This window comes from Sciurus vulgaris (genome assembly GCF_902686455.1).
Source record: "Sciurus vulgaris genome assembly, chromosome: 9".
Classification (NCBI taxonomy): domain Eukaryota; kingdom Metazoa; phylum Chordata; class Mammalia; order Rodentia; family Sciuridae; genus Sciurus; species Sciurus vulgaris.
The window spans coordinates 101,574,401-101,584,747 of record NC_136469.1 but is presented as its reverse complement, the minus strand read 5'-3'; the positions used below and the strand labels follow the sequence as shown (position 1 = coordinate 101,584,747).

Below are 10,347 nucleotides of genomic sequence, written 5' to 3'. Positions count from 1 at the left end.
ACCTCTGGGTTTACTTTCATTGCTTCTTTCTCGAATCTGGTCCTGGTGTGCCCTGTCATTGCTGCTGGAATACAGTACTCTGTGCCAGAGTTGTAGATACTGTGGAGGTTGGCATTTTTTTCTCTTGAGGGCTTACTTTTGCTTCTAATGGGCATTTGGAATAGGACAGACCTCCCTAATCCACAGAGGGACTGAGGGTCTGCGCTGCTGTGAGGTTGGCATGGTAGTTTGTAGGCCCTCGCCCTCAGGTGCAGCCTTTAGCCCTCCTGGAAGTATGGCTTCTTTACCTGGACTCCTTTGATGGACCCTGGACTCTGTCAGCCCCCACCATGGGGACGGTTCAGGGGTCTGTTCAGTGCTCTGGCCTCTCTGCTGCTTTCTGCCTGGTTCACATCACCTATCAATCCGCAGATGTGCCAGAGGCAGAATGTTGAGCTGGCTTCTCTGCTGGTTTCTTCTCTTTGGGACCTTCCCATCCTGTGAGCGGGACAAAAAGTCCGCTCACATTCTATGTCTCTAAACAGCTGCCTTCTCCCCGGCTTCTCAGCAGTTTGGCCTGTGCTTCTGCAAAATCAGTTGATGTCTCAAAAGGAAAAGCGATACGAGAGGAAAGCCGGGCTTGCTTGGTATCTCTCCCCTCTCCCTGCGATCTTGCCTGGCACGTCCTGCGTAGCCTTCCAATGTCTTTCAATGGGTTTTGGAAGAGATTTTTACTGGGCTGATACAAGCTAGTCCCTCAGCCAGATCTGAGATGCCCCCTCTGAGGACACATAGAGGACCCCCCAGCACCCTGAGATTCGGAGGGGCTGCCTCCTGTATCACTGCCTCAGTGTTGTCTTGTTTCACCTGTTTTGACAAAGGACATATCCGGATCTGGGATTGTGTCCTGGACATTTCCCTCCTCCATTCCAGTTACCTTCTGCTGTTACTACCTCATGTTTTCATCTGGGGGAGGATCATATATCTTGCCCACAGGGAGCTTCTAAACCTGGCTAAATCCGATTTGTATGTGAATAAAAGATGCCTTGGCTACCTCTGGGGAAAGAGATGACCTAAGGATTCCTGCCTTCTCTCTGCTAGGTTGAATGGATGTGTTCTGGCTCCTTGAATTTAGGCTAACCTACCATGAAGAGTAAGTGAGAATTCTGTGTGTAAGAACACAAGTTTTCAGCGTTCATGGGTGTGATTCTTTCTATCCTCTCAAAAGTGGGAACAGTTTATGCACAATACTCTTAAAGACCTACGATAAATTTAGGATAAGCAATGAAAAATTAATATTACTTCACCTAATTGGAAGCCTCAGCAACAACAAACCAAAGGCTGCCCCTTCTATATGGACTTCTCTGCCCAGGAATGGAAGGAAAGGAGATCATCTTAAAGGCTTGCAGAGAGTGGCTTAAAGACCTAAAACATTCTCCATGTTTTTTTTTTTTTTTCTCAACAGTTCACGAGAGCAGTGATTCCCAGGCTTCCTCAACAGTGTTCCCCATTTTTTGACATCCTTACCGCTGAGGGTGAATTTTCCTTTTTATAAGAAGAAAATTTTGGTGGAGAATTATCCAACAACAAAAGGACTGGTGTCTGTTAAGACAGGTAAGTCACCTACATAGAGGACGGATGGGAAGTAGCTCATGATCTAGAAAGGACAGAAGGGGATTTCATGTATTGTGAATGGGACTCTATGAGTGATAGTATGTAATTCACTAAACATCAACTAAGGAACCCTTGTCGCTGATGATCTTCTAATTCTAGAATTAAGTCCCAGCCCTTCTCCTTACTGACTGAGTCAACCCAGACAAGTCACTTACAGTCTCTGAACCCCAGTTCTTCTGTTTATAAAAGAAAAGTTCATTGGATACTCTTTGTAAATGGGGATGAGGGGCATGTGCTATAAAAAGATCATTATCATTGCTTACTGTTGTGTGGCTATTTACAAAATCCCTTAGAATAGTTAGTGGCCATGCCTCATGGTGATTTTAGACCATAGGGCTGGATGCTGGGGGTGCTGAGGGCGGGAGGCCCTCCCCACCTACCTCCCTTCTGAAAACAGCATCTTTCCATTATTTGGTCTGTAGGTGTCTGCCACATACTCTTAGGAAGTTGGGGGGATGGGATAGATGTTAAAGAAAAGATCAAAGGAAAGAAAATAGCAACTACTTATTTTTTTTTATGGGAAGCATTGTGTTAAGTTTCTGGATACATTAGTTCACTTAATCTACACGCAAGCCTTGCAGAGGGGTATGACATTTCTTCTCAGGTGATTAGGAACCCTTAAGGAATCACTTAAAAGAAGATTTTAAAAAACTGTTCTCGTTTATTTTAGTTTTAGAGGTTTTATTGGATAGTGGGAATCTGAAGCTTTTAATTATTTCTGATTTTTTTGCAGTGCACATAGATGGCTTCTGTAATAATTATGTGGTTGTTTAAAAATGAACGATGGGCTTAAAAAAATGTTTGCTGAGTACCTCCAGTGAACTTGGTCCTGTTTTAAATGCTTGGTCCCATCAGTGAACAAAGCAGGTGCAGATCTTGCCCGTGTGGGGCTATGTCCTAGCATGAAGGGAGACATTATAAATAATGCACGTAACAAATTGTGTTATTAGGTTATTAGAAGCTAGCGAGAAGATGGAAAAAATAAAAAAATAGAGCGAAATTGGGAGTATTTATTTGAAGGTGAATGAGTTCTCTTTGTTGTGTTAAATTGAATATCTAGAGGCTCACTGAGGAAAGATGGAACTCACAGAGGAAGCAGCTGATGCAAAGGCCCTAAGGAGGAGGCATAGCTGGCACATGCCAGGACGGAGTGAGTGGGAGGCAGAGTGATGGGAGGGCATTTGGAGAGGCAGTGTCAGGTCCAGAGGAAATCATGACATTTCCATTGTTAGATACTGTCTCAGTCCATTTTCTGCTGCTATAACAGAATGCCTGAGACTGGGTAGTTTATAAAGAACAGGAACCTCTTTGGCTCATGGATCTGCAGGCTGGGAAGTCCAAGAGTGCGGCACTGGCATCCAGCCAGGGTCTTCATACTGCATCATCTCATGGAGGAAGGTGAAAGGGCAATAGAGGGCAAAAGTGGGGAGCAACAGTGGCCAAACTTGCTTTTATAATAAGGTATGGTTTTGCAATGACTAACCAATGCCACTGAAGAGACATGGCCCAATCAGCCCCAGGTCCCAACACTGTGGCAATCAGGGTTAAGTTTCCAGCACGAACTCTGGGGACACGTTCAAATCATGGCAAATACACAAGAGAAGTTTCCTTCTTGCCTTCCTGGTTTACTTGAAGTGTGTTTCCTCTGCAGTGAAAATACACACGCGCACTAAGTAAATTAGACCTCCACCACCATACTGGTTTGCTCGACTTCCATAACAAAGTACCAGAAACCACGTAGTTTATAACAGAGATGTATTATTTCATGGTCCTGTAAGCAAGTCCAAAATCAAGTTAGGACCATGCTCTCTCTGAGACAGATGGGGATCCTTCCTTACCTCCTCCTGCCTTCTGTTGGTGTCTGGCAGGCCCTGGTGTTCCTCAGCATCTGCCTCTGTTGTCACATGGCTCTCCTGCTGTGTCTGTGTCTGCGGGTGGTCATCTTCCCTCTTCTTGTATGGGCGCCTGCATGTAGAATTAAGGGCTCATGCTCCTCCACAGTGCCACCTCCCTCATCTCATCTAAATTACAACCACAATGACCCTATGTCCAAGTAGAGTCACTTGCTGTGGAACCGGGGGTCAGGACCTCAGCTTATCTGCCCCAGAGCTGTGAGTCACGGCATCATTAGTCATTCTAAATTCTTCACAACAGATATTACCATTCCCGTCGTATGAGTGGAGAAACGGACTCAGAAAGCTCAAATGATTTGCTGAAGGTCAGAGTCAGCAAGCAAAAGAGCCAGATCAGTGTGACACTGCCACATGCGTGCTAGTGACTGTGGTATCAGGATGAAGCCGACCAGGAGCTGCCCTGGACTGGGGCGGGATTTGCATGGGGACAGTATTGTAGCCCTGTCCATGTTGCTCAGCGCTCTGTCTCAGAGCTCCTGTCCGAGGAAAGTAGGAGCCCGCTGTCAACCCATTCCCGTCATGCACTTCATCTCAGCCTGATGAGCATGAGAAACAGACGCTTCTCTCCTCTTTTAGGACTCTTTCCAGGAAATGAAACTGCAATTAATTTCTGTGGCTTGTAGAACATTTTGTGACAAGAATACATGTTTTTTTTTTTCTTTTTCCCTCACATAACATGGGGGGAAAATTGTGTGTGTGTATATATATATATATATATACACATATATATACACATATATGAGTCAGTTGTCTTATTGCAGTAGAATGAGGGGATTTTGAAAGCGTTTAATAAATTTTGCTTTTCATTGTGTTCAAACATGCCTTCTAAGTATGAAGCCTGTCTGGCTGACTGTGAGTCTGAATCAACACTAGAGCCATAATTTATACACAGTGTTGAGAGATGCACCTGAGAAGAAGAAGGTCACCTCAGAACAGAATGCAACAGTTCCCATGCCTGTGAGGACACACAGCCCTCAAGTGACATCCCTGGCCGGGCCGACTGTGGATGAAGGGGGTCATGCTGGTGGAATGTCTAGATCCTGGTCAGGGGAAATCAGCGTGAAAAGCTAAGCGTTCAGTCTGGGAGGCAAGACAAAGCCACAATAGGAAGAAAATATCCTAAGGTCAAGACTGGAAAGAGTAGAGGTGTACTAAGAACCGGGGCTGAGGCAAGGAGAACAGCTGGGGCGCTGGTGGGCTGGTGGGCGAGGGATAGGGAGACCTGTCGGTCCAGGGCAAGGCATGTGGGGTGTGGAGAGGGCAGGTGGGGGCAAAACTGGCCAGCCTCTCCCGAGTGGGGTCAAGCCACGTATTTTGTTTGTTTTTTGGTACCAGGGATTGAACTCAGGGGCACTCGATCACTGAGCCACATCCCCAGCCCTGTTTTGTGTTTTATTTAGAGACAGGTCTCACTGAGTTGCTTAGCACCTCACTTTTGCTGAGCCTGGCTTTGAACTCGCAATCCTCCTGCCTCAGCCTCCCAAGCCGCTGGTATTACAGGCGTGCCCCGCCACACCCGGCTGAGTCACGTGTTTGATGGTATTGTGTTATAGTTTCCTTTCAAGATCCCTTCTTGTCACCTCCGTTCTAAATGTGTTTTGATGTCCTCTAAGCTATGGGGCTTCTTCCCCTGAACAGCCACCTGCTTTGGATCTCTGTGTTGAAGCCTGTGTTCTTCTAAGTATAAAAAGGTCAAAAAGATAAAAGCTGCTTCTTTTCCAAAGATCTCTCAGCTCTCTGTTAACATTTATTTGCTTTGATCCTGAAAGTGTGTGGAAATTGTCCGTCTTCATATTCTTCCCCTGAATTGAAGCGATCTGTCCTCTTTGTCTTGTCACCACCCTGGAATGCCGCTCCCTGCAGCCAGCTAGGCCACACAGGCCCGCTGGGCTTAGTCAGGTAGACACAGGCCTATTCAGCTGGCTTTGGGTGACCTAGCCAGCACTTGTTAACTGTAGATCAACAGTTGCTGTTCTTGCCACTGCTGATGCTGACTGTGAAGTTAGACTGTGTGGCCAAACAAATCAGGGGTCATTGGTGTGAATTACTTCTGTGCTACAGACATCTGGGAAATACTGTGCTTTTCACACACACAAAAAGGTCAAAAGGTGACAAATACTAGAATTGAGAGACCTACTTAATCCCTCTTATCACTGTGGAATGGGAACAAAATCCTCCCCGTTTCTCGTGGTGGTAGATTGTTCAGCAGTGAGAAATGATGACTCTTTTAATTATAAATCATGCTTTAATCATTCAGGTGAAATTCACGTAACGTAAAATCAGTCATTTAAAGAGGACAATTCGGTGGCACTGAGCACATTCACAGTGTTGTACAGCCATCACTGCCGTCTCAGTCCAACATGTTTTCATTACCTGCACAAAAAGGCCACACCCATTTAGCAGTTATTCCCATTTCTCCCTCTTCTCAGCCCCTGACAACCACCCACCTGCTTTCTTTCTCTGTAGATTTACCTATTCTAGATATTTCATGTGAACAGACTCACAATTAGCTGAACTTCTGTGTCTGGTAAAACATTTATTTCTAATTAAAAATCGCTTATTGCTTTTTCAGTATCATTATGTGGGGAGAGCTGGGGTGCTATGGGAGTGTTAATTTTTTTCTAATTGGGACTTCTAAGAAGAAAACCCCTTCAGGATTACCTGCTCCCCTTTTACTGCTTAATAAGACAAAGAGCAGTTTGGAATTAAGTTACTTAATATTTGAGGATACAGATAATTTGACTTTCCCTTAGTTCACTTCACATGGGCTCAATCCCATCGGGTGTTGCACCCCATACCCTGACTTACGCCATTGTTCCAGGGTCAGAACTTCAGTGGATCCCATCATACAAATGAACTTGTAACTGATATTTTGGCATTGGAATAGTGAGAGATTATATTGCTGGTCTAAGCAACAGGGCATATTCTCTCCCAAGGGAGTTAGATGACACCAGCCGTTGAAGATGAAAATTTGAGGCATACTTTACACTGTCATTTCCTGGAGTTGCTGATCCCCAGTCCCTCCTCCCTGCCCTGCTGGGTGAAATTGCTCAGGGACGGCTCTGGGATGCAGACCGAGGCTGGAAATGCGATTCCTCTCCCCATCTGCCGACGTAACTTAAGACCAATACACGGAGGAAGCTGGAAGAGAAAACGGATGGCAACAAAATTCCCGTTAAATCCCTCTGTGGTAGCAGAAGGGCCTCGGGTGCTGCAGAGGCAAAGATCTAGGCTGGTGGCCCCAAGAGGGCAGCCCCAGCAAGTCTCTTCCATAGATCTCCAGGGAGGACAGTATGATTCACGGGCACCTGGGGGACCACAGTTAAATACAGGGCGAGTGCCGGCTTGTCTCCATCAAATGGCGATTATCATGCCCTGTATTATGCGCTCGGTAGGACTGATCTTGAACTATCTGCTCTGAAAGATCTCTTCCAAGAGCCTGAAAATCCTGCCTTCAGGTACCCAGTAGGCACGTTGTGATTCCTCTCCCTCCTTCCTGCTTCTATTCCCTTCTCCTTTCCTCTGTAACAATCTGGAGCTTCTCAGAACCTGTGCTCAGGACTAAGGATGTGAACTGAGACCTTCGGTCCAGGAGTTCACGGTCTCGCCCTGGTCCAGGCCTCTCGGACTGCATCCTGTTCTGCCCTTCCAGAGATCTCTAAGTGGTTGGGTGCTGTCTGTCTGCCACTGTGGGAGGCCAGAGTCGTCCTAAGACTGGAGTCCTTCTGGCCTTTGAGCATAGCCTCCCCAGCACAGCCCCGGCACATACTTAGGGCAGTACAATGTGAGCTGGACTTCACTGAATTGAATTCAGATATGTAAACAGATAACAGGATAAAATGTGATTAGTGATATTTGAGAGAGTTTTGCACAGAGTGCTGGAGAGCACAAAGGGCAAAGTAAACAACTGCCACAGGGAGCACAGGCTCCCAGAGGTGTCACCCGAGCCTGCCTGAAAGAAGAGAAGGTGTTTGCCAGACACGCAGGGGGCACAGTCTCCAGAGGTCATGCTTTGTCCACAGGCTCCTTGAGGGGGCCCTTGGATCCTCTAAATCCTCCCCTTGCTTCCCCAGCGAAACTGTAGAAAATAACTGGTTGCTGGGCCAGCAGCTTTGGCTTAAGCCAGAGACAGTATAGACATCCCTTCTAGAGATGCCTTAGTTTTCCTAGGAGCTAGAAGCCAGGGAAAAAATTCTTTTGTATCCTTTTGTAAAATGCCACCTGCTTTAATCTTCTTTTTCCTTATTTAAATAAGTAAATAAATACACACATAAATAAATAAAAATAAAAAATGTATTTCTTTTAAAGTGACCCAAGGATAGCCAAGATTTCACTTCCGTGATCCTTTTACCATCTGTCTGAACAAACACACCAAATGCCTCCCATGGAAAAGGCGCTGTTCTGGATTCTAGGCTTACAAAAACAAACAGTAAGGTAGGTTTTGCTCCCATCAACATTGACATCAAACACAAAAAACTAAAGTCAGCACAGAAATGGTCCTCCTCTACCATTTACTACCAAAGCAGAATCTTTCAGCGATATACCTGCACACAAAATTAATATTAAATGCTTTGAAATAAATGTGCTCTAATTCTGAACTGAAGTTCAAAGGCCCAAGGAACAGTGAAAAAGGCTGTATTTCTCTGACTGGAAAATTTACAAGGAAAAGGAAAAAGCATCTAAACTTTATAGAGCACATATCTAAACTTCATAGGACTGGGCATGGTGGTGCATGCCTGAAATTCCAACAATGGAAAGGCTGAGGCAGGACGACGATCAGAAGGTCAAGGCTGGACTCAGCAACTTAGTGAGACCCTGTCTCAAAAAACAAACAAAAAGGTAAAAAGGTCTGGAGATGCCGCTCAGTGGTAAAGTGCCCCTGAGTTCCATCTCCAGTATCCTGCACCCCCCCCCAAAAAAAAGTACTATATAATCTCAGAAAGTTCACTCCAAGCAGAAAAAATATCCTCAAAGGGAGTATTTAAGACAGAACTGAAGTTTTATATTAAAAATTTAGTTATAAATACTTAAATATTTTTAAAAGCATATATCTATCATTTTCTTTTTTCGTGATAAATGTTGGTGTTTTACTAGAACTGGAACCCCAAGTTTAAGTTCTTATTATTGCACAGATGAGGATGGCACAGGCTTGACATGTCCCCCCTGTGGAAGCAACTCAGTCCTTGATTTGGGTAGTGCCTGCAGTCCATGGGTTTGCTCCCTGATCTCCCACCTCTGGATGTCCTTCCTCTCTTCTCACCAGTCTTTTCTGGTCAAAGCCTTTCTGTCCTTAAAGGGCTCATTTAAATGCCACCCAAGGTCATTCTCTGACTCCTCCTCTCCCAGAAATGACACTCCAACCCCTCCCCCATCCCGGGCAAACTCCAATAGCAGTTCATTCATCTCTCCCTAACCACCATCTGTCTATCTTTCTCTCACATGCAGTTTGCTCTATGTGGCTTATAATTTTTGGTCAATGTATCATATGTCCTACTAAATGATAATCTCATATGTCATGCCCTCCACCCTTGTCCCAGGACCTATCACAATATTCAGCCATAAAGGACACTTGGAAATGATTCACTGAATGAGCTCAGTGGATGGAGTTTCCATCTAAGAAGTGTTTCCAAGAATGCCTGCACCTCTTTGCACTACCACCATCCATTTAGTAACTCTCAGAGTAAATGCCATGGCACAGTAATTCTAAAGAAATATATATACATTTTAGTTGTAGGTGAACACAGTACATTTATTTTATTTTTATGTGGTGCTGAGGATTGAACCCAGGGCCTCATGGGCACTAGGAGAGTATACTATCACTGAGCCACAACCCCAGCCCCTAAGTAGTATTCTTTAAAATGTCTATGGTTAAATACTTTTGGGAAATTAATGATTTAAACAAAGTTCCGCAGGGCTCTTCATTGCAACACTTCTTAATGTATAGACATTTGGAAGACCATATTGGGAATATTGTTTCCAAACTTACATGTCCACAGAAACTTTGATAGTTTTTTTGGAACATGTATTAATTCCAACAAATTACCACAAATTTAGAGGCTTAAAACAACAAAAACTGTAATTGAAGAGGTCAGAAGACAAAAGTGAGTCCGCAGGGCTGCTTCCTTAAGCTTGCTCTGGGACAGACCCCCCATTGCTTGCCTTGTCTACACTCTGGAGGCTGCCTGCTTTCCTGGGCTTGTGGCTGCTTCCTCCTCTTCCAGTGTCTCTCCCTCTCCTTCTGGGACCTGTGCTTCCCATCATCACATCTCCTCCTGTGACTCTTGTCCTTGCTTCTCTCTTATAAAGATCCTGTGACTCTGTTGGGCCCACCCAGACTGTCCTGGCTCATCCTCCCATCTCAATGTCCCTAACGTCATCACATCTGCAGAATCCCCTTTGCCACGTAAGAGAACATTTTCACATGTTCCAGGGATTAGAAAGTGGACGTGTGTGGATGCAATTATTCTACCTGCCCCAGGTCACGTGTTCTCCACAGCACTGCCCGTGGCTAGGGAATAAGTGACCGTTCCTCAAGGGAGACCTGTGGAGCACCACAGCAAACATTCATGATGCCGTTCCTAAGGGAAAACGAATTCTCAGTAGAGGGACAACACCAGTTCCCATGTGTGATGTACGACCATGGATAAACTAGACTCTTAGAGAGCATAAAGACCACCGAAGGCCTCTTCTGTGACAGAGTTTCAAGACCTTTCACACTGTAGATAAATGTGAGCCTACTGTGTGTTGAAAGAAGAGCAAGACTCATTGCTCTGGTAAGTTT

General features: G+C 45.2%; 1 protein-coding gene across 1 annotated transcript in view; it reads left to right on the top strand.

The window, feature by feature from the left end:
- The first annotated feature begins 1,462 nt into the window (after positions 1-1,462).
- CRACD (capping protein inhibiting regulator of actin dynamics) overlaps positions 1,463-10,347 on the top strand; it is a 133,058-nt gene continuing 124,173 nt past the window's right edge. Inside the window, exon 1 of the mRNA XM_079153737.1 lies at positions 1,463-1,593. The gene's annotated coding sequence lies outside the window, so the exon portion shown is untranslated. The remainder of the gene's footprint in view (positions 1,594-10,347) is intronic.